We start from the raw sequence: 20,718 nt of genomic DNA, 5'->3' as shown, positions 1-20,718 counted from the left end.
AAACAAGATGCTCTTGGCCTTCTTTAATGAATCCCTCTGGTTGCTGCATATAGATGGTTTCCTCAAAATTTCCATTAAGGAAAGCTGTCTTGACATCCATTTGCCAAATCTCATAATCGAGATGAGCTGCTATAGATAAAAGAATACGGATTGACTTAAGCATGACTACTGGCGAAAAGGTTTCCTCATAATCGATACCTTCTTTCTGAGTATACCCTTTCGCAACAAGTCTTGCTTTCCAGGCTTTCACCTTTTTGTCTGATCTCCTCTTTTTCTTGTAGACCCACTTACATCCAATAGGTTTTACACCTTTGGGTGGTTCCACGAGCTCCCAGACCTGATTAGAATACATTGATTCCATCTCAGAATCCATTGCCTTTTGCCAAAGACTTGCATCTTTGTCCTGCATTGCCTCTTCGTATGTCCGGGGATCATCATCATGTTCACCAGAGACCAAGTCCGAAGACTCTCCCAAAAACATGAATCTGTCGGGCTGTCGAACAACCCTCCCACTACGATGAGGAACTGGTGCGGTATTAGTGACCGGTTGCACAGTCTGCTGTGGTTGTTCTACTTGTACTACAGGTTCATTATTCGTCCCTCCCACTAATTCCTCTAAAACGATACTACTCATGGGTTTGTGATTCATTATATAGTCTTCCTCTAAGAATCTTGCATTGGTGCTAACAGTGACATCCCGATCCTTAGGACTATAAAATAAATAACCTTTTGTTCCCATGGGGTAGCCTACAAACAGCTTAACTTCTGTACGAGATTCTAGCTTAGTCGCGTTCTTGTTCAGCACATGTGCTGGACAACCCCATATCCGAATATGTCTCAGACTCGGTTTGTCCCCGGTCCACAATTCTAAAGGAGTTTTAGGAACCGACTTAGAAGGTACTAAGTTCAGATGATAAGCTGATGTCTCTAAGGCATGTCCCCAAAAGGACTTGGGTAAATCCGAATAACTCATCATCGATCTAACACTCTCTAAAAGAGTCCGGTTCCTTCTCTCTGCTACACCGTTCTGCTGGGGTGTGCCTGGTGCAGTCAACTGGGATTCTATCCCATTCTCTAATAAATATTCCCTGAATTCCCCAAGCAAGTATTCGCCACCACGATCAGATCGGAGTGACTTGATACTTTTATTATGTCGCATCTCCGTTTTAGCTTTGTACTCTTTGAATTTCTCAAAGCACTCAGACTTACGGTGCAACAAATAAACGTATCCATATCTAGAATAATCGTCAATAAAAGTGACGAAATACTCATAACCACCTCTTGCTTGGATATTCATAGGTCCACATAAATCAGAGTGAACCAATCCTAACACTTCTTTGGCTCTATTCCCCTTTGCCTTAAAAGGCCTTTTGGTCATTTTACCTTCCAAGCAGGATTCACAAACTGGAAATGGCTCCACTGCCAATGAGCCTAAAGGCCCGTCTACTACCAGTCTTTGAATCCTCCTCAAGTTAATATGACCTAATCTCAAGTGCCAAAGATATGTCTGGTTCAAACTAGAAGGTTCCTTTCTTTTATTAGAGGTAGAAGATGTGTTGTTCAATACCCTATGTTGTAGTTGCAGTGCGGGTTGACTAGGATTAATTATATACAAATTGTCTTGCAATGTACCAGAACATATAATCCGTTTATTCATCATAATAGAAACATTACGATCCAAACAAACATTATAACCATCCATAGCAAGTTTAGAAACCGAAATCAAATTCCTTCTAAAAGAAGGTACATAAAGACAATTGTTCAAAACCAAAATCCTATCAGAACCAAAAGATAAATGAATAACTCCTACTGCAACTACTGCTACTTTCGTAGCATCTCCCATGAACACGTATATCTCGCCATCTCTAAGCATTCTGGATTGTTGGAACCCCTGCATAGAGTTACAAACATGATCAGTGGCTCCAGTATCTACACACCAAGTGCTCGTAGATATAGCCGCTATAAATGTTTCTGTAACTAGAGAAAGAGACATACCAGTATTGTTTGTCTTCTTAGGAAGAGGACAATCCTTTTTCCAGTGACCCGACTGCTTGCACCGGTAGCACTTCCCCTTAGGCTTTTTCACACCACCTTGAACCCCCACTGCCTTCATAGCTTGCTGTGTCTGAGCCTTTTTCTTCTTCTTATTGCCTTTCGGCTTAGAGGAAGAACCTTTCTCAGCCACATTCACTTGAACACTCTGGCGAAATAATCCTTCAGCTGCCTGAAGTTCTGTCAGCAGTTCCGCAAGACTATACTGCCTCGTGTTCATGTTGTAATTCAAGCGGAACTGCTCAAAACTCTTGGGCAAGCTCATAAGGACAATGTCAATCTGGGTTTCCCCGTCAAGCTCTGCACCAAGGATCTCTATCTCATTCAGATGTGACATCATCTTGAGAACATGATCCCTTACAGGTGTACCTTCAGCCATCTGAGTGTTCATCAAAGCCTTCATGGCTACTTGCCTAGCAGCCCTATTCTGATCTCCAAAAAGTTCTTTGAGATTAAAGAGCATATCCGAAGCAGTGGCCATAGCCTGATGCTGATGCTGCAAAACACCCGACATTGCTGCCAGAATGTAACATCGCGACATCTCATCAGCCTTTATCCACCGCTTATAATACTCTTTCTCCTCATCAGGAGCATCAGCAGCGGGCTGCTCAGGCTTGGGTTCATAAGTGCAAAACTTGTACTCCTCAGCAGTCAACACAATGTCCAAATTACGTTTCCATTCAATATAGTTAGGTCCGGTAAGTTTGTTATCCTTAAGTATGGTGAACAGTGGATTAAACCCCATTATATCCTGAGAATCATGCATGGAAAAATCACATTACACATAAAGAAGGGTGCATAAAATATTAAGTCCTATTGGTTCCTCTAACAATTATTAAAATTAAATGCACTAACGTTTAAACACCATAAGTTTCTGGTACGTCACGATGGGTGACATGTATACCACCTAAATTTGTTTAAACGTTACTTCGGTCCTATTACTAAACAATAAGCCACGTTGGGGTGGTCTATATTATTTTTCATAGCTAAGTGTATACCATCATCAAATCTTAAATTACCCAAAACCTATGGAACTTGGTACGCCACGATGGGCGGCATGTATACCTTCCAATATTTCTCGAATAGAATACTTCAATTCAATATTCGTGTCTGGTTTGACTTCTAGGCAGTGGAGGAGTCACATCGGTCTCACTTAATACCCATAAGCCTTAGAAATCGCCCCAAATCAGAGATAAAGAAAATTCGTATCTATTCGTATTAATTCAAGAAGTTTGTTCCAGTAATATCTATAACATTCTAGGCACCATAAATTACATGCCACGATGGGTGACGTATACATAATTTATATTCGCCTTATATGTTAAATTACATACAAACAATGATGGAGACCATGGGATTTAATACCATATTAACTCCCTCTCCCACTTAGAATTTACTTTGAGGATTTTAATCTAGATGCATCGCCCTATGTTATTTCTTCGAAGTCCACATGCATACTATCATGGTTATAGCAACATAAAGAACACATAACATGGCAGCATACTAGCATGATTAAAGCATTATTTAAAAACATCCCTATGTCCATGTCATTCTAGCATGCGAAGGGTTAGTATCACATGGCATAACAACACAGACAAGAAACACATAGTAGCAATAATCAAGAAAAGGCAGAAATTATGTAAAACATAATGAAACACATCCACTATTATGGCCCCGGAAAAACAGCTTCGAAATCATCCTTCGAAAAATTCCGAAAATCTTCGAGAGCCCGTTTGGAGGCCTAAACAGCCTCAGAACGCCCCGAAAAACTGCACCAAATGGACTACGTCTAGTTCTGCCGTCCCCGAAAAGGTATTATGCGCCCAAATCGGACATCGTATGCAAAAGTTACCCTAAATAGCAGCGGCAACAGATCGCAGCAGCGGAAGATCTCTGTTTCTTGCAGCCCCGTTGATCAAACAATTACATACAAATTGTACAGGCGAACCAGCCTATTCTATTACATCAGATCATAATCTAAAACAATTACAAATTGAATTACAAGATTAAACTATCACGATCAACCCTCGTGATTTACAACAGCCACGATAAACCACGTGGAATCCAAACATAACAGAATAATTAAAACACGGCCATAATAGTGGACAACGACCTGCATCACAAAATCACTATATACATGCATATATAATCATGACATGGACTACATATCATAAATCGCAGAACCGCAACCTCGCTCTGATGCCATTGTAGGAACAATCGGACCTTGGCCTGCGTTTTATGATACTAATTAAAAGTTCGAAAAGAATATTAACCTTAATCGCTACGGCGCAAGCGATTCAAATCCACATCTTCTACTGTATTCCTTGATTCTCCTTGGACAAAGTGTGGCCTTCGATCTCCCAAGGTGTGCCTCTCCTTAAAGCTCCGAAAACCCAAAACCCTAGCTGTCTCCTTGAGAAAAACGTCTGCCTCTCTCTGACTCTAGGATTAATTCGTTTTGGTGTGTCTTTCAGCTTTAGGAGAACAAGAATATATATAGGCTACAGCAGGGATCATGGATCATTAGGTCAGGCCTTCTAATGACATTCCGGGCCAGGCCCAATGTCATTAAATATTAATTCTATCCACTAAAGAACTAATATTTGCACTACCTTTCCTAATTCCGTAAATTAATTATTTAATTCGGCTCCCATATTAATTGCTTATAAATTCCCCATGTTTAAGATATCGCATGTCCATTAATTAAATTAATTTCTGACAATTAATTTAATTAATATCTTTTATCCTTGATCATCCACTCAACCTTATAATTATGCAAGAACAAATCTGCCTGCAGGACTAAAGCATAATTATCTTTATGAGCTTTCAAGAGGACATCATCACCCGAATATATTTTTCGGACACAGTTTCCTTTTATAGTCAATATCCCACTCTGTATATAATGTCATTGCCCAATACATAAATTCGTAATTTAAAATAAATTACTTAATTTATGAGTCAAGGCATGTGCATTAAATACAAGTGTCAATCACTATATCCGGATTAAGAACTTAAGCATTAATAACATCATAGAATCTTAGTTCTTTATTGTCAGAATTAAAGAGACAATTATTCTACTATTTTGATCCCGTTCAATATACACAAAGTATATAAGTATTATTCAATAGTCAAGATAAACTATTTCCAAATAATACTTCAGCCATTCCAGTGGTTTGTCTAACACCACCTCGACTGTGAACCCTTATTATATTATATAAGGAGTCTCACAATCTAATCTTCTGTTATCCCATTTGATACTAGATTGTCTACAATATATAATATACAGACAATGTGAAAACATGCATTGAAGATTCTCAAATAATTGTTATATACTTCAAACGAATATTTCAGTATAACCCTAACACCCTCAGGTTTGTTTTTCTTGGATTTTACAACAGATGCCTTTTGGGAGGCATCTGAGGTTGGTTTAGAAGATTTGGTTTTAGAAGGTTTTGCCACTTGTGTGGACTGTTGATGGGCCTCTTCAACAGCCCTGATGGCAGAAAGCAAAGAAGGTGAGGGTTGAGAAAGAGTAGTAGGAAAGCCATGTACCTCTTTTTCCTTTCCAGCCTCCATGTTTGGCAGGTACACCACCTCCAAGGAGGGGTATAGATTCATCCTTAAGAGGTCTTTAAAGACTCTCTTTTCCTGCACAAAACTGGGAAGCTTGGCTTCCTTGTTAGTGATAACTAGCTTTTCATTAAGATGATTAGCTAGCATCATGAGAAATCTAACATAATAAATATTCCTAGGTCTACCAGTTTTATCACCTAGTTTCTCCCCAATTTCTTGGATCATCAAACCACCAAAGTTGAAATATTCATTAGTCAAGTACATGTAAAGCATTTGTAAAATCTGGGAAGTAAGAGCATTAAAATTACTAATTTTACCAGAGAATGCCTTAATAAATGCATCGCACAAATAACTCCATTCTCTCCTAAGACCTCTTCTTTCTATTTTACCTAAGGCATCAGTTGGCAAAACATAGTTCATGGCATAAAGTAAATTAACCAACTGAATATCACTAGGAAAAGATAAGACAGTGTCTTCAGGAATCTTAAAGCATGCTTTCATAACATCAGCATTAACAGAATGAATTTCATTATTAATAGAGAAGGTCAGAGTTTCATTCTCACTATTAAACTCTGCAGAGGTCCACATCTCCTCCACTATTTCATGGTAGATGGTAGGAGCTTCAAGCATAGCATGAGAGAGCTGGCTTGATTTGATGAACTCCATCATCTTGTGATACTCCTTCTCCTCTACTGCCTTAGTGTCTACAAATGATGCGAAGTTGTTTTTCTCATAAATGAACCCACTTGGTGCAGTATACTTCTTCATGGGTGCCATTGTAGTTACAGGAAATAGCTTGAAGAAAATAAGAGCTTGTTTTTGCACAGAGAGAGAAGAGAGCTTGGTGAATTCGAAAGAGTGAGATGAAAAGAAATGAAAATAAATTAAAACACTTAAATACTTTCTCAGAAAATTGCTGTGATTGGCTGAGAAATTACCGTTGAGAAGAAATTACTCTTATTGAACTCTACAAAAATTACACACACGATCGTGTGTATAAAGTAGGAGAGAGACAAAAGAAATTTCAACGGCTCAGATCTGATAATGCTTTCAACGGATGAAATAAGCGCCTCTTTAAACTTCCTATTCAACTGATGAAGATCAGTTGAAAGCGTTTTCAACTGGTGTCATCAGTTGAATGAAAAACAAAACAAGAGGATATTGTTTCAAACATCAGTTGAAACAATTTCACTAGTTCATCAGTTGAAATATTATAGACTTTATCCAGAATTATAACTAATTCAATTTTGATAAATCAAAATTAATCAAATTCTGGCTGCCAAATTACAGAAAAATTCACTCTAAATTAGGAGAAATTTAACATACCTAATTTACTTACCAACCTTGTGAATGTGGATTCATCAAGAGGCTTTGTGAAAATATCTGCAATCTGTTCTTCACTTGGAACAAAATGCATTTCAACAGTACCAGCCATCACATGTTCTCTTATGAAGTGGTATTTGATGTCAATGTGCTTGGTTCTTGAGTGTTGTACTGGATTTTCAGTTATAGCAATAGCACTGGTGTTGTCACAAAATATTGGGATTTTTGAGAGATTTAATCCATAATCAAGTAATTGATTTCTCATCCACAATAATTGTGCACAACAGCTTCCAGCTGCAATGTACTCAGCCTCGGCTATAGAGGTTGATACAGAATTTTGCTTTTTGCTAAACCAAGAAATCAATCTGTCACCAAGAAATTGACAGGTGCTTGTTGTACTTTTTCTATCAATTTTGCATCCTGCAAAATCAGCATCTGAATATCCAATTAGATCAAATCCAGAGTCTTTAGGGTACCAAATACCAAGATTTGGTGTTCCCTTAAGATATCTGAATATTCTTTTTATAGCAATAAGATGTGATTCTTTAGGATCAGATTGAAATCTAGCACAGAGGCATGTAGAAAACATAATATCTGGTCTACTAGCTGTCAGATATAAAAGAGAACCAACCATGCCTCTATAATTAGAGATGTCCACAGATTTCTCATTAGGGCTTAACTCTAATTTGGTGGCTGTTGGCATGGGAGTCTTAGCTTCTTTGCAATCCAATAAATCAAACTTTTTAAGTAGATCATAGATGTACTTAGTTTGATTTATGAATATACCTTCCTTTACTTGTTTAACTTGTAAACCAATAAAGTAGGTGAGCTCTCCCATCATGCTCATTTCATACTGACTTTTCATTAGATTAGCAAACTTCTTGCAAAGTTTCTCATCTGTAGAACCAAAAATTATATCATCTACATAAATTTGAACCAGAATAAAGGCACCATTTACATTTCTGTAAAATAGTGTTTTATCCACAGTTCCTCTGGAAAAATGATTATCTAACAAGAATTGAGATAGAGTGTCATACCATGCCCTTGGTGCTTGCTTTAGTCCATAGAGTGCTTTTAACAAAAAGTAAACATACTCTGGAAATTCTGGATCTTCAAAACCAGGAGGCTGACTGACATATACCTCCTCTTCCAGTTCACCATTTATAAAAGCACTCTTGACATCCATTTGATAAACTTTGAAGTTTGCATGAGCAGCATAGGCCAGGAAGATTCTTATTGCTTCCAGTCTTGCAACTGGTGCAAAGGTCTCATCAAAATCAATTCCTTCAGATTGAGAGTATCCTTTAGCAACAAGCCTTGCCTTGTTTCTGGTGACAACTCCATTCTCATCCACCTTGTTTCTGAATACCCACCTTGTGCCTACAATTGTTCTTGTTAGGTCCTATAAACTCACTATATAAGTTGATATAGTGAACACAATCAATAACACAGTATGACAATATAAGAGATTGAAAGCAGTAAACTCTTATTCACAAAGCTTGATCGGTTACAAAAACTCTCTCAGTGATTTATACATTATCACTAAGAGCTGCTAGGGTTCTATAAAATATACTCGATAACTCAACTCGTATAGAGTAACCCTAATCTGTGTTTATATAGACACAGTTACAAAATCAATCTCTGATTTGATATCCTATAAATCAGCTATGTATTCTATCAATCAAAGATTGCTACTATTTCTGTTTAGTTTCCATAGTCTGCAAATCACTCCTCCGCTTCTATCCTTCCTTGAAGTATATCCGCTTCTGAGCTCTTTCCACGTGTAAACTCTGACGAGTCTTGACTATGTAAACTCTGATCAGACTTTAGCAAACTCTGATCAGCTCCCAGCTTAAACTCTGATCACTCCTGTTCTAAAACAAACTTTAAGAACATTAGTAATCATCAATTATATCTAACAATCTCCCCCAACTTGTGCATAAATATGTTATGTGCAAGTTAACAGATAATTGATGATGTCAAAACAAATAAGTCAAATGCAACAGAGTTTAGCTACACAACAGAAAACTTTTAAAACTTACAGATACTTTACTCCTTAGCTTCATAGACACCATTGGATGTCTTTAAGTATTCTCTGAGGAGTTCTCTTTCAGCTTCTGCAAGTGCTGTGATCATCTGTCTCTTGATCTCCCTTAGTTCTGGATCTGAAACTCCAGTTTGATAGATTGCAGCTCTAAGATCATAAATCTTGTTTCTTCTTATGTCTTTATCCAGCCTGATGTAGTAACCTTTGTCAGACTCTTCATTGAAACTAAGAGTACTGATTCCAGCTATTGTTTCTATTTTTGCTGAATTCTTCTTCATCTCAACTAGCTGTCCTTGGTAATTTGAGTACTTTGGAACAAAAGGTCCAGCATTCTTGTTTCCAGTTATACCCATCTTTCTCTTGATTTGATCCTTGATCAAATTTGAGATGTGCTGACATGATTTGTTCTTCACTTGAAATATGTACTGAACATATCTCAATTCCTCCTAGTGTTTAGCATAGAGATCAGCTTCAATAACTCTAAACACTGTTCCATCAGACATGAAGTAGATAAGAATGTTATCACCTCTGTCATTCTTCACCAGTTGGACTGAATCAAGTTTGTCCATTCTTTCTTGCAATGCTCCAGTCTTGGGTGCACAGAGAGATGAGGGGTCTGTTGACATTGATCCTATACTCTGATCAAATTTTTCATATTTAGATCCTAATCCTCCTTTATCTCTTCCTGCCTTTCGATGAGAGATTGGTTGAATTGAGCCCTTGTCGAAATTTATCTCAGTCATCAGACTTGGCTTTGCAAATCCTGGAAATGGGGTTGTTGTTGGTTTAAACACAGCTTGAGCCTTGTCAGAGGTTGTGTCTTTCTTTGCTTCCTCATTAACTTGAGCCGTGTCAGAGGTTAATTTTTCTTCTTGTGATTCTGCAATATGAGCTTTGTCAGAGATTGCAGCTTCTGATTTCTTTCCTTTTACAACTTGATCTTTGTCAGAGGTTGTAGGCTTCTTCTGAATCCAGCCTTTCTCAAGGTGATCATCTACTATGCTTTTGCCTTTGCTTGTATATTCATCTTCAGAGTATACCTTTTTGATTGGTAAACTCTGATCAGCAATAGTAGTTTCCTTGATCATTATTCCTTTTTCCTTTGGTCTGGCAGTTGATTTTGCAGGTTTCTGGATTTTGCCTGAGGTTATAGCTTGCTCATATTCTTTCTTTAGCTCTGCTTCCTCTGCAGCAATCAACTCCAAATCCAATTTAGCTTCTGGATTTTCTTGTTCAAATATCAGTTTAGCATATTCTTCATCAGTCATTGGTTTATCTGATCCAGCCACTGGTCTTTGCTTTGATCCAGATGTGACATTGTGTGTTGGAGCTGGAGCAGACTTTGAGCTTTGCTTAGACTGTTTTGAACTTTTAGAGTTTGAAACTCTTCCACCAGTTGCAGCTTGAAATCTCTTGTTCTTTGTAAAATCATCCACATCATCATCATCATCATCATTTTTCTTTCTTTTCAGAGTTTGAGAAGTAGACTTGCATTTGACTTGTGCTACTCTCTCCCCCTTTTTGACATCATCCTCATCAGGAATCAGTACTGAGGTTATCAGAGAAAGTGAAGATTGGATGGCTTTAAGCTGTTTAGACATTGTCTCTTGAGTGGACTCAATGTTTGACATCCTCTGTTCCAGAGATTGATTTGCAGACACCAGCTTCTTCATGTCTTCCTTCAGAGGTAGTAAATGCCTTTTCTTGTCCATATTCTGAGTTTCCTTAAAGTTAGCTACCTCTGTTCTAAGACCATCTACTGACTTAGATGTCTGAGCATGAGCAGTATGAAATGTCTTCAGATATAGAACTGTGGCTTTGAGGCTTGACATGACATCAGAGTTTGTAATGTTATTCTCTGCCATATATAAGAATTCTTCAGCTTTTGCTGGCTCCAGAGAATGCTGGTGACTCAGCCAGAGTTTATCCCATACTTCATGAGGTGGATCAACCTGAAGATCCCTGGGAAGAGGCTCAGAGTTTGGCTTCAGAGTCTGCAGTCTGGCATTGTATTGACTGGTAGACTCCCACTTTTGTTGTTGAAGAGACATGGGGACTTCATCCTCATTTTCATCATCTTCACTTTCATCATCCTCATCATCATCAGATGCAGGATCAACAGCATCTTTAACAGGATCTGGAACAACATTCTCTTTATCTGCAGATTTTGATTTGCTGGGCTCCTCATCAGCTTTGGCAAGAGACTACAATGCTTCCAATACTACCTTGTCAGAGTCTTCAATTACAGCATCTGACTTGTAATTTTCTGGAGCTGTATCATGAATAATGGCACCCTCAGGAAATTTCAATGGAGAATGAGGAATTGGAGTGGAGGGTCCATGATCAGAGATTGGAGTGTGAGGATCAGATAATGTTGTCCCAGCTTCAGTTGTAACTGGTTCCTTGCAGATTATTTCCTCATCTACTTCAGATGAAGTAGAAGATGCTGTAGCAGTAGAGAGTGGAACAGCTTGAAGAGGATGCACCATCAGAGCTTGAGATAAATCAGGAATAGTAGTAGATGGTGCTTGCTCTTCCTCAAGAGTGAAATCAGTTATCTCAGTGATGGGTACCTTTGCCTTCTTAGGCTTGTTTGCCCTTGCTTTAAATCTGACTTTTCTTGACTGAGGGCTAGCCTGAGAAGGTTCAGAGTTTGTTGCATGAGAGGGTTCCTGATCATCATAATCATAAGCTGCAACAAGTCTCCTTCTTTTCTGCTTTGGTGGAGAAGCAGCTTCAGAGTTTAAAGTCTTAGAGACTGTATCAGAGTTTATTGGAGGAACTGTATCAGAGTTTGTTGGCACATCAGACTTTGTCTTCAGAACTTGTGTAGCAACAGAGGTTCTGGTCTTCACAGTGGAAGGGGCTGCATCAGACTTTGTAGCCCTTGCTGACTTTGATGCAGAAGATCTGCTTGCTGTGGGAGTTCTGAAAGGTTGAGGTTGTTGTTGTTGGACTGGGGGCAAATCCATCCTAGCTCTAACTGGAGCTGGAATTAGGAGGGGCCTCTGGATTGAATACTTCTCATCTTTTGAGATGAGGTCCTTGAACACCCTTTTATGAAGCCTAAAGGGCTTGATCTCATCATCAACAGCAAAATCCACCTCACCAACAGTGGCATTAAACAATAATTGACAGAATCTTGAGAAATATATGACTTGTCTATTTTCATGCATTCTTTCACCAATATTTCTAAGAACTAATCTACCAAAATCAAAATTAGTAGAGTAGATCAGAGAATACCCAATTTGTAGCATATCCATGGGTATGGCATCCCAGTTGGTGCTTTTCTTCTGGAAAGCCCTCGTGATACAGTCAAAGAAGAAGCTCCATTCCCTTCTTAGTCCTGGACGCTTTAATTGTCCCAATTTATCAAGGGATTCACTGTAGCCCAGAGCATTCATCATGCCCCTGAGATTTGTATCTCCATTTGTGATGTAAGCTGCATTCTCTGGCATGTTGAATGCTTGACGAACTGTGGCTGGAGTAACAGCATACTCCTCCCCTTCATATGCAAACACAATAGATGGTGATCCATCTGCACCACCATTATCATATTGCCCTGTCCTCCAAAAATTGATGATTTGGCTTCCAGAGAGTCTGGCAGGAGCAGTAAGAGCAGTAGCCAGGACACTCTGTGCCAGGAATTGCTGGATTGGATGATAATCCCTTGGAGCATCTGCTGTGTTAAGAATGGCAGCGTGGTTGTTGGGAACGAATTCCACACCTGCATGAGTAAACGCTGAAGTCGCCATTAGAACAGAGTTTGTAAAGGAAGAAAGGTGTTTGAGAAAGTGTGTAAGAGAAGATTTGAGTTGCAGAGAGAAAAGCTTAAGAGTTTATTGAGAGAGTGTGTGTAACGATGAAGTGTATAAGTGAATAATAAGCAATAAAATCTGATGTGATAAACTCTTCATATTTTGTTTAGCTGTACACGCTTGGGCTTTTGTTCAGCTGTACACCTGTCAGATTTTAACTGGTAGATGAGTGTTAGTGGCATGGAGAAAAGAAAATAGTAATCATGAGCGCAGTAAAACTTGTGCAGTTATAAATGCTGATTACACGTTCTCCTATTAAAATGTTTTACATGTAAGCCCACTAACAATACAGCCGTTTGATACACTCTCTTCACATTCTCTGAATATTTAAACTCCTGAGATATACAAGATTAAAAAATCAAGATAAAATCCCTCGAAATTTAAACTCTGAGATTTAAAACAAAGAAAATAAATTTCTAAGTACCTCAGAATAAGACATAATGTTTAGAAGGTTCATCAAAAATCAGAGTTTGCAAACATCAGAGAATATCGTCAGAGAATGACAATCAGAGTATAACAAACAGAGTATATCATCAGAGAATGTCATCAGAGTTTAACAATCAGAGGATATCATGGCAAATTTGTGAGCAATACATATGGTAATTAAACTTGAAAGATCTGACCATTATGTTTACTCAGTTCCTGATATCATTCCTAGCTCATTCACCAGCCTAGTAAAGGTTGCTTCACATAGTGGTTTGGTGAATATGTCTGCTAGCTGCTGTTTAGTGGGAACAAAATGAAGTTCAATGGTTCCTTCCAGCACATGCTCCCTTATAAAATGATATCTTATACTGATGTGCTTTGTCAGAGAATGTTGAACTAGGTTTCCTGTCATAGCAATAGCACTTTGGTTATCACAATAAATAGGAATTTTAGAAAAGGATAACCCATAGTCCAACAATTGATTCTTCATCCAAAGAATTTGAGCACAGCAGCTGCCTGCAGCTATATACTCTGACTCTGCTGTTGATGTTGATATTGACTTTTGCTTCTTGTTGTACCAAGAAACAAGTCTTCCACCCAGAAATTGACAACTCCCACTTGTGCTTTTCCTGTCAATTTTGCAACCTGCAAAATCTGCATCAGAGTATCCAATTAGACTAAAATCTGATTCTCTAGGATACCATAATCCCAATGATGTGGTTCCCTTGAGATATCTGAATATCCTCTTTACTGCAATCAGATGAGGCTCTCTTGGATCAGCCTGAAATCTTGCACATAGACATGTGGCATACATTATGTCTGGTCTACTTGCAGTCAGATAAAGCAAAGATCCAATCATTCCTCTATAGTTTGTGATATCCACTGATGCACCAGTATCTTTGTCTAGCTTGGTTGCTGTTGCCATAGGAGTAGTTGCAGCTGAACTGTCTTGCATACCAAATTTCTTCAAGAGATTTCTGGTATACTTGGCTTGATTGATAAAAATCCCATCTTCAGTCTGTTTAACTTGTAAACCCAGAAAATAACTGAGTTCCCCCATCATGCTCATTTGGTACCTAGACTGCATGAGCTTGGCAAATCTTTGACAGAGTTTAGCATTAGTGGAACCAAAAATGATATCATCAACATAGATTTGAACTAAAAGCAGATCATTACCATGATTCAAATAAAACAGGGTTTTGTCTATGGTACCTCTAGTAAATCCACTTTCAAGAAGAAATTGTGCCAGAGTTTCATACCATGCCCTTGGAGCCTGCTTTAGTCCATAAAGTGCTTTGTCCAATCTATAAACATAGTCTGGATGCTTTGGAATCACAAAGCCTGGAGGTTGTTCAACATATACCTCTTCATCCAGTTTCCCATTGAGAAAAGCACTTTTTACATCCATCTGAAATACCTTGAATTTCTTGTGTGCAGCATAGGCCAGAAAGATTCTAATTGCCTCCAATCTTGAAACTGGAGCAAATGTCTCATCATAATCAATACCTTCCTGTTGTGAATACCCTTTTGCCACAAGTCTTGCTTTATTCCTTGTAATGACACCTTCACTATCAGTTTTGTTTCTGAAAACCCATTTTGTACCAACTATGGATCTATCTTTAGGTCTTGGTACTAGGTTCCAGACTTTATTTCTCTCAAACTCATTTAGCTCTTCTTGCATTGCTTGAATCCAGTCAGCATCTTGAAGAGCTTCCTCCACCTTTTTAGGTTCCGTTTGTGACAGAAAGCAATGATGTAAACACTCATTTGCTGTAGCTGTCCTTGTTTGCACACCTGCTTCTGGATTTCCAATTATCAAATCAGGTGTATGAGATTTTGTCCACTTCCTAGCATGTGGAAGTTGGCTACTTTCATCATTGGATCCTCCCCCTTGATCCATGCTCTCTTGATTCTGTTGATCATTCTCTGTAGCTCCCCCTGGATTTGTGTTATCAGAGTTTGAATCAGTATTCTCTGATGAGTTTGAGTCAGCATTCTCTGATGAGTTTGAGTCTTGGGTAGAGTCTGAAACATTCTGATGCTCCCCCTCAACATATGCTTCATCATCATGAACTTGTAAATTTTCACCAGAGTTTGCTGTATTTTGCTCACAGTCAGAGTTTGACTGTTCATCAGAGTTTGTCGAATCAGAGAATATTTCTTCATTTTCAAAATGCAGTTCTTCATGATCATCCATATCTGCTATACCCATAATTCTCTTGTCATCAAATGACACATGTATGGATTCCATGATCACCTTGGTTCTTAGATTATAGACTCTGAAGGCCTTTGTTGTCAGAGGATAACCTACAAAGATGCCTTCATCAGCTTTTAAATCAAACTTGGTAAGCTGTTCTGGATGAGTCTTCAATACAAAGCATTTGCACCCAAATATATGAAAGTACTTCAGATTTGGCTTCTTTTTCTTCACCATCTCATATGTGGTCTTGCCATGCTTATTAATCAGTGTTGCATTTTGAGTGAAACAAGCTGTTTGAACAGCTTCTGCCCAGAAATAAGTAGGTAATTTAGCCTCATCAAGCATAGTTCTGGCAGCTTCTATTAGAGTCCTGTTTTTCCTTTCAACTACACCATTTTGCTGTGGTGTTCCAGGTGCAGAAAATTGTTGCACTACACCTCTTTCTTTGCAGAACTCTTCCATTGTTGAGTTTCTGAACTCAGTTCCATTATCACTTCTAATGATCTTTACTTTGTCTTCAGATCCATGGTCCAGTTGCTTCACATGATCCATCAGATGCAAAGCTGTTTCATCTTTAGAGTGAAGAAAATATACCCAAGTGTATCTAGTATACTCATCAACAATAACAATAGCATATTTCTTCCTTGCAATGGATGGTACATTAACTGGTCCAAATAGATCAACATGTAGAAGATGATATGGCTTCTTTATTGAGAATTCAGTCTTACTCTTGAAGGATGTCTTTCTCTGCTTGGCCTTTTGACATGAATCACATAGACCATCTGAAGTGAGTAGTGATTCAGGGAGTCCTCTCACAAGCTTTTTCTTTATAAGCTCATTTATGGAGTTGAAATTGAGATGTGAGAGCTTCTTGTGCCACTTCCAACTTTCTTCTGCAGAGATTCTTGTAGATAAGCAAATTGCTTTTCCTTCAGAGTTTGTAGGCAAGTTGATTTCATAAATATTTCCATGTCTGTGAGCAATCACTGCCACCTTGCCTGTTGACTTGCTTACTATCTCACTTTGTTCTTCATAGAAATCAACATGATATCCTCTGTCACAGATCTGACTGACAGAGAGTAAATTGTGTTTTAGCCCTTGAACAAGAGCTACATTTGAGATGATGACATTTCCAAGATTGATGTTGCCATATCCCAGAGTCCTTCCTATGTTGCCATCTCCATAAGAAACACTTGGGCCAGCTTTCTCCACAAACTCTGACAGCAGGGCCTTATTTCCAGTCATGTGTCCTGAACATCCACTGTCCAAGACTAGGATATTCTTCCTGTTGCCCTGCAATCACAAAGACCACTAATTGTTAGTTTTAAGGATCCAGACTTGCTTGGATCCCTTGGCCTTATTAAGTTTGTTAGCTTTTGCAGCGGAGTTATTATTATCAGAGTTTGAGCTAACAGACTTTGGAACAGAGTTTGTACTAGAAACAGATTTTGTACTTGCAGAGTTTTTGTTAACCTTTTTCAAAGAAGGTTTCAATTGATAATAATCATAATACAAACTATGATATTCTTTGCAAGTATAAATAGAATGCCATAAACTACCACAATGAAAACATGGATCTTGTGGTTTATATCTAATACTACTTTTTCTAACTCCAGACTTTGTAGGTAAGGAGTTAATGTCCTTGTTCTTCCTGCAAAAATTAGCAAGATGATTAGTATTTCCACAGTTATGGCATGTTTTCCTAGGTGCATTTGGAATAGGCATGTAGTTATTACTCTTGTCTATTCCAACTTTGCCATTTCTATTTTTCCTAGGCTCCTTGTCTTTGTTATCAGACTTTACCTCTTTAAGCTTATGCTTAAGCTGTTTCTGAGTCATCAGTCCTATGTTAACCTGTTTGGGCTTATCAGATTTTAAATTGTTGTTAATCTCTGATTCTGGTCTACTCTGTTTAGACTTAGAGGATTCAGCAACAAATTTAACAGGTTTAACCTTAGGTTTTTGAGTTTTAACAAACTCTGTTTTTGATGACTCAGCTTCTGTGTTATCAGTGTAACCTAGTCCCTTCTTCCAGTTTCCACTACCTAAGATATCCTGAGTAGTTTTGCCTGAATTAGTCCATGCCTTAATAATATCCCTTTCCTTAGCAAGTTCTGATTGAAGAGATGTATACCTCTTTAATAGTTCATCTTTGACAATGACAGCATCATCTCTCTCTTTCTGAACTTCTAACATCTGAACTAATTCCTTTTCTAGATAATCATTCCTTTTCTTTACACTTAGAGTTTCAGATTTTAATCTTTCATTCTCTAAAGTCTGATCTCTAAAGCTGATATGCAAAGTTTTAAGGAACAATCTTAACTCAGTTATATCTTCAGTATCAAAGGCAAGAGTAGAATGAGGTACCTTAGCAGTAGATTCAGAGTTATTGTCAGTGTTTGCCATCAGAGCATAATTGACTTCTTCCTCTGAATCAGATGTATCTGTCCAGTTTCCTTTCTTGGTGATAAAGGCTTTTTCCTTTTCTTTCTTGGCTTTCTTGCATTCAGATGCAAAGTGACCCTTTTCAACACAGTTGAAATAGGTATACTTGTCAGCTTTTCCAGCTTTTCCTTCCTTGCCCTCATTCTTCCTGAAGTTCTTCTTATCATAAACTCTGTCAGAGTTTCTGTCTTTCCTTGAGAAACTTTTGCCTTTGTTGAACTTTTTGTAAGCCAACTTCTTGAAGCTTTTCACCATCAATGCTGCTAACTGCATCATCTCATCATCACTGTCTTCAGAGTCTGAGGGAACATCAGAGTTTGAGTCATCAGAGTTTGATGACTCAATATCAGACTTTGTGACATGTGCTTTTCCTTTGCTCTTAGCAGCTTCCTCTTGAACTTTTAGAGCAACAGACTTTGATTTGCCTCCATGACGTTTGCTCCTTTGCTCCATCTCAAGTTCATGAGTCTTCAGTCTTCCAAAAACATCATCAAGAGACATTTTTCCAAGATCAAGATTGTCTCTTATTGTAGTGACTTTTAAATCCCATTTTTCAGGAAGAGCCAGAAGGAATTTGAGGTTTGAGTCTTCAAGATCATATTCCTTGTTCACCAGAGATAAGTCATTCAACAGTTTGACAAATCTGTCATACAGATCTGTCAAGGACTCACCAGATTTTGAGTCAAAGTGCTCATATTCCTGTGTAAGGATGGTTTTTCTGTTCTTCTTGATGGCTTGAGTTCCCTGACATCTGGTTTCCAGAGCATCCCAGATTTGTTTAGCAGTTTTGCACCCAATCACCCTATTAGACATTACATTATCAAGGGCACTGTGCAGAAGGTGTTTCACCTTTGAGTCTTTACCAATTGACAAGATGTCCTCAGGGGTATAATCTTTCTTGTCTTTTGGAACCATCTTCTGAGGTTCATCTGCAAGCCCAACAGAGAGCTTGGTGGGCATATGTGGTCCATCATAGATCCTGTCAAGATCGACAGAGTCTAGAAATATAATCATTCTCTCTTTCCAGACTGGATATTCAGATGCCTTAAGGATTGGAACTCTAAAAGACGAAGCTTGTGATTTTTCAGACATGATTGTGATTAAGATCTCACTGTAGTTATCTTAACAGAGCTGGCTCTGATACCACTTGTTAGGTCCTATAAACTCACTATATAAGTTGATATAGTGAACACAATCAATAACACAGTATGACAATATAAGAGATTGAAAGCAGTAAACTCTTATTCACAAAGCTTGATCGGTTACAAAAACTCTCTCAGTGATTTATATATTATCACTAAGAGCTGCTAGGGTTCTGTAAAATATACTCGATAACTCAACTCGTATAGAGTAACCCTAATCTGTGTTTATATAGACACAATTACAAAATCAATCTCTGATTTGATATCCTATAAATCAGCTATGTATTCTATCAATCAAAGATTGCTACTGTTTTCTGTTTAGTTTCCATAGTCTGCAAATCACTCCTCCGCTTCTATCCTTCCTTGAAGTATATCCGCTTCTGAGCTCTTTCCACGTGTAAACTCTGACGAGTCTTGACTATGTAAACTCTGATCAGACTTTAGCAAACTCTGATCAGCTCCCAGCTTAAACTCTGATCACTCCTGTTCTAAAACAAACTTTAAGAACATTAGTAATCATCAATTATATCTAACAGTTCTGTTTTTAGGTTTGGGTACCAGCTTCCATACATTGTTTCTCTCAAATTGATTTAATTCTTCTTGCATAGCAAGGACCCAATCAGCATCTTTGAGAGCATCTTCTATGACTTTAGGTTCATCCTGTGAAAGGAATGCACTATACAGACACTCATCTTGAGTTGCTCTTCTTGTTTGTACAGATGCATTTGCATCTCCAATAATTAGCTCAAAAGGATGATCCCTTGTCCACTTTCTTTGTGGTGGAAGTGATTGCCTTGATGATGTGGCTTCATTGTTGAAGTTCAGGTTTCCATGTTGGAAAGCTCCCCCTAAATTTGACATCTCATTATTTCTAGACTGATTGAAATTTTGAGACATTCTTTCAACTGATGATCCTTGAAGTGTTTCAACTGATCCCTCCAATGTAGTTTCAACTGATGCTTCAGTTGAATTTCCAATAGCAGTTGTTTCTTGCACCAGAGAGTCATCAGTTGGAACATTAATTCCAGGATTAATTCCAACATTCTGAATAATGTCATCACAATCATCATCACTATCATACAGATCACCTTCACCTTCATTCTCAAATCTGAGATTATCATGAAATCCTTCATCTGAGAATCCTTGAATCTTCTTATCATCAAAAACTACATGGATTGATTCCATAACAATGTTGGTTCTCAGATTGTATACTCTAAATGATTTTCCATTAGAATATCCAACAAAAATAGCTTCATCTGCCTTGGCCTCAAATTTTCCAAGATTTTCACCTTGATTTCTTAGAACATAACACTTGCATCCAAATACATGTAGAAAGCTAATTGTTGGCTTCTTTCCTTTGAAGAGTTGGAAGGAAGTTAGATTATGAGGTTTGGTAATTAGTGAAATGTTTTGAGTAAAACAAGCAGTATTCACAGCTTCAGCCCAAAAATAGGTTGGAAGTTGAGCTTCATTAATCATGGTTCTTGCAGCCTCAATAAGAGTTCTATTCTTCCTTTCAACAACACCATTTTGTTGTGGAGTTCTTGGTGCAGAGAACTCATGAATAATTCCCTCTTCTTCACAAAATTCTTTCATCACAGAGTTCTTGAATTCTGTTCCATTGTCACTTCTTATCCTTCCAACTTTGACATCTGGATTGTTGTTTAATGCCTTGATATGATTGATGATGAT

The sequence above is a fragment of the Daucus carota genome, chromosome 4, assembly GCF_001625215.2.
Source record: "Daucus carota subsp. sativus chromosome 4, DH1 v3.0, whole genome shotgun sequence".
Lineage (NCBI taxonomy): Eukaryota > Viridiplantae > Streptophyta > Magnoliopsida > Apiales > Apiaceae > Daucus > Daucus carota.
Note: the sequence above shows the minus strand (reverse complement) of the source record.